Below are 4,965 nucleotides of genomic sequence, written 5' to 3'. Positions count from 1 at the left end.
CCTCTCTCCCCTTCTCTGCACTTTTTTCCGAGTTTATCTTTGGCTGGGTGCCCATTTTTTTTCCCTTCTGATAATCTTTCTTATAGATCATATTCTAGGCTTATACTACTTCTCCTCAGGCTTGATCATGTTGTGTCTGACACATGCACATTACTGAATTAGACGAGCAATGTCCAATAGCAGGTCTTCAATAAAAGGGCATCTCCTGGGTGCAGTGCCTGAAGCCGGGACTCTTCCTCCAGAGTTACGAGTCACTGCCAAAAAAATGTTGCACAAATTTCTCTTTTAAAGTGTCTGCTCTCTTTGCGTTCTTCCTCTGTTTGGGGTTAAGCACACGGTACCCTTGGGTTCTATTGTACCAAGAGTTCTGTTTTTACAGGCTCTCTGCTTGGTGTCCGATGGCAGAAGGTGCTGCATGAGCTCCCAATTACCTCTGGCCGCATCCTGTATGACAGGACTGATGGCATGTAGAGGTCTCTCTGGAAATGAATTTGGAGGGGTCAGGAGAGGATGGGCAGTGGCCACTTGTCCTGAGCTGGGAGTGAATGGAGACTCAGAAGGTGATACACCCTCGAATGTGAAGTCCCTCAAAAGTTAAGCACTCAGTCGGGGTACCCAGAAACAAGTTCCATGGGAGTCAGTGGACACCCAGCAGGAAGAGGGAAGGGACACTGGTGAGATCATAGAATCATAGAATGGTTTTGGTGTGAAGGGACATTTAAGATCATCTAGGTGCAGCCCTCTGCCATGGGCAGGGAGACCTCCCAGTAGACCAGGTTTCTCAAAGCCTCATCCAGCCTGGTCTTGAACACTTCCAAGGATGGGGCATCCACAACTTTCCTGTGCCTCACCACCCTCAGAGTGAAAAATTTCTTCCTAATGTCTACATTAAGTCTCCCCTCTTCTAGTTTGAAGCCAATACGCCTCATCCTGTCCCCACATGCCCTTGCAAAAATTCCCTCTCCAGCTTTCTTGTAGGCCCCCTTCAGAGACTGGAAAGCTGCTATAATATGGGATACGAGATACAGGAGCTGCCTGCGGAAGCCCAGGGTGCTCGTGCTCTTCTTCCGAGTTTGGCCGGTTGAGGCAGAAAAGAGGGAATATGCTGTCGGGATTGAGCATCATCTACAATACGAACGTAGACCCAGCTCTCCCAGGGTCTCCTTGTCCATAATGTGCTCCAGGCCACAACCATCCTTCTGGTCTGTGCAGGACTCGCTCCAGTCTGCGAGGGTCTGTCTTGTGCTGGGAAGCCCCATACTGGGCACAGCAGAGCTGATGCCGTTCTGTGGAGGGTTATCTTTGACCAGCAGCCAGCCAGCCAACCAGCTGCTCAATTGCTCCCCCTCCTCAAAATGATACCAGGGGAAGAAGATGATGCTCTCCTCGATGTAATGTCTTCTACAAATCTTATGAATAAGCACTCTTGACTCCTCTGAGTTTTTAAAAACACATTAACCAGTGCAGGTTGTGGTATAGATCCCTGCAGGACCCTACAAGTTAAATCTTGACTCCTCTGAGTCATTGAAAACACATTAACCAGTGCAGGTTTTGGTATAGACCCGTGCAGGACGCTACACGTTATATCCCTCCGTATTCTGTATGTATTTCCAAGCAGAACCTTGATCAACAAAGATGTTGAACAGCACTGTTCCCAGTACCAGCCCCTGAGGAACACCGCTCGTAACTGGTCTCCACTTGGACATGGAGCTCTTGACCACAACTCTTTGAGTGTGACTTTGAGGAGTCGTGGCAGTCTGGTGAGGTTCCTGCTGACTGGAAAGGGGGACACATAACCCCTCTTTTCAAAAAAGGAAAAAAAAGGAAGACCCAGAGGTGAGGTGTATGGTCACAGACAGCAATGGCCGGTGTGTGGGACTGGTCTGGGACAATTTTCCTGGGGCTGGTTCTCCGGGGTGCCCAAGAAACATGGCACAGACCAGGCCTCTCTCTTTTGCACTCTTTCTGCCTTGCTTCCTTCACCATCTGCCAGCAGATCAAGGACTGGCTCCAAGCCTGGTGCTACCAGCAGGGCTTCATGTTCTTCCACCATGGCCTGATTCACACAACACCAGGCGTGCTGGTAGCAGGTGGGAAAAGCCTGTCTCTCAGGGGAAAAACTGTTCTAGGACTTGAGTCATCAGGGCTCATTGAGAGAGCTTTAAACTAGGTTGGAATGGGGATGGGCACGTAACTGGGCTCGCTAGAGAGGCGCCTGGGGGTAGGAGCTCAGCACTTGTGTGGCAGAGTGCTAGTATTTTTGAGGATCGGAAGGCCCACCACCCCTCAAGTGCAAAAACGACACACTTAATGGCCTTTCCGAAATGCTTATACACTAATGCACGCAGCATGGCAAACAAAGAAGAATTAGAGATCTGGGTGTGGTCACAGGGCCATGATCTCATTGCAATTACTGAGACATGGTGGGATAGCTCACCTGACGGGAACACTGTCATGGAGGGCTATGTTCTCTGTAGGAAAGATAGGGCAGCGAGGCGAGGTGGTGGGGTTTATCTTTATGTGAGAGAGCAACTGGAATGCATCGAGCTGTCCCTGAGGTGGACGAAGAGCCAGTTGAGAGCTTGTGGGTAAGGGTTAAGGGGCAGGGTAACAGGAGAGACACTGTTGCGGGTGTTTATTACAGGCCACCTGATCAGGATGGGGAAGATGATGAGGCCTTCTACAGACAGGTGAGAATTGCCTCACAATCACAGGCTCAAGAGAACCAGCTGATATTTAAGCATCACTTCCTCCAAACTCAGTGTTGGTGCCTCCCTAAGAGGGAGAAATCAGGAAATGAAGCAGGAGACCTGCATGGCTGAGCAGGGACCTTCTGAAAAAGCGCGGGTGGAAGAAGGGAGTTTACAGTAGGTAGAAGAAGGGACTGACCCCTTGGGAAGAGTAAAAGAATGCTGTCAGGGTATGCAGGGGTGAAACAAGGAAAGCCAAGGCAACCTCTGAATTGAGCCTGGTGAGGGATGTCAACGTCAACAGGAAGGGTTTCCTAAAGTATATAGGAGGCAAAAGGAAAACTAGGGAAATTGTGGGCCCATCGTTGAGTGACAGAAGTGGTGACAGATGATGGAGAAAAGGTGGAGTTGCTGAATGCCTTCTTTGCTTTTGTCTTCACTGCTTGGGCCAGTCCTCGGGAGTCCCCGACTTTGCGTGTAACAGAGAAAGTTTGGATGAAGCAAGACTTCACCTTGGTTGAAGAAGTTAGAGAACAATTCAATACACTGGATACCCACAAGTCCATGGGGCCCGATGGAATGCACCTGTGAGTGCTGAAGGAGCTGGGGGAAGTCACTGCTGGGCTGCTCTCCATCATCTTTGATAGGTCCTGGAGAACAGGTGAGGTGCCTGAGGACTGGAGGAGGATGACCTGGGAAACTAGAGGCCAGTCAGCCTCACCTCCATCCCTGGAAAGATGATGGAATAGCTTGTTCGGGGTGTCATCTTCAAGCATCTGGAGGAAAGGAAGGTTATCAGAAGTAGTCAGCATGGATTCACCAAAGGGAATTCATGTTGGACTAATCTGATAGCCTTCTATGATGGCGTGGGTGGATGGGGGGGGCAGTGGATGTTGTCTACCATGACTTCAGCAAGGCTATCGACACTGTCTCCCCCATCATCCTCACAGGCAAGCTTAGGAAGCGTGGGTTAGATGACTGGACAGTGAGGTGAATTGAACAGTGGCTGGCAGATAGAGCTCAGAGGGTTGTGGTTAGTGGTGCAGAGTCTGGTTGGAGGTCAGTAACAAGTGGTGTCCCTCAGGGGTCAGTACTGGGTCCAGTCCTGTTAGGTATATTCATCAATGACCTGGATGAAGGGACAGAGTGTACGATCAGCAAGTTTGCTGATGACACAGAGCTGGGAGGGGTGGCTGACACGCCAGAAGGCTGTGACCTGGACAGGCTGGAGAGTTGGGCAGAGGGGAACCTCATGAAGTTCAACAAGGGCAAGTGTGAGGTACTGTACGTGGGGAGTAATAACCCCATGCACCAGTACAGGTTACGGGTTCCACTACTTGATAGATGCTCTGCTGAGAGCAGAGTCCTGGTGGACTACAAGTTGACCATGATCCAACAACGTGCCTTTGTGGCAAAGAAGGCCAATGGTATCCTGGGGTATAATGTAATATAATATAATGGGGTGCATTCAAGAAAGACAGGGATCTACGGGAGAGAGTCCTGCAGAGGGCTACAAAGATGATCAGGGGACTGGAGCACCTCTCTTGTGAGGAAAGGCTGAGAGAGCTGGGTCTGTTTAGCCTGTAGAAGAGAAGGCTGAGAGGGGGTCTCCTCAATTCCTCAATGCTTATCAATATCTAAAGTGTGGGTGTCAAGAGGATAGGGAAAGACTCCTTTTTGGTAATGCCCAGTGACAGGACAAAAGGCGACGGGCATAGACTGGAACATGGGAAAGTCCATCTCAACGTGAGGAAAAAACTTATTTACTTTGATGGTGCCAGAGCACTAGAAGAGGCTCTGGAGTCTCCTTCTCCAGCAAAACTCAAAATCCACCTAGATGTGTTCAAGTCCAACCTGCTCTAGGTGACCCTGCTTTGGCAGGGTGTTGGACTAGATGATCTCCAAAGGTTCCATCCATTCCCTTCCATTCTATGATTCTGGGATCCTTTGATCTTCTATCATTTCAGCTGGCCAAAAGGATTCCCCACCAGTGTCCAGGACAATGCCCCCAGATGCTGCCCTGTCTCTCACAATTGCTCCGTTAGAGCTTGCAGTTCCTGGCACATGTCCTGAACCACCTCTGGCACCTCAAATGTCACCCGGTGCTTGCATCGGACAAGCTCCTTCCTGGCCTCTGTCTCCGTTACTCACAGAGCAGCTCAGATAAGGAGCTCACACCGATTTTGGGCAGCTGAGCTGAGGCAAGAGGAATCCACCTCCTGTGGGTCTGTGGGGTGCCCTGGAGAAGCTGAATGTCCCTCCGGCCTCAGGAATA

The sequence above is a fragment of the Vanellus vanellus genome, assembly GCF_965231255.1.
Source record: "Vanellus vanellus genome assembly, contig: HAP1_SCAFFOLD_45, whole genome shotgun sequence".
Lineage (NCBI taxonomy): Eukaryota > Metazoa > Chordata > Aves > Charadriiformes > Charadriidae > Vanellus > Vanellus vanellus.
The sequence above is the reverse complement of the archived record's forward strand: the minus strand, read 5'-3'. Positions refer to the sequence as shown.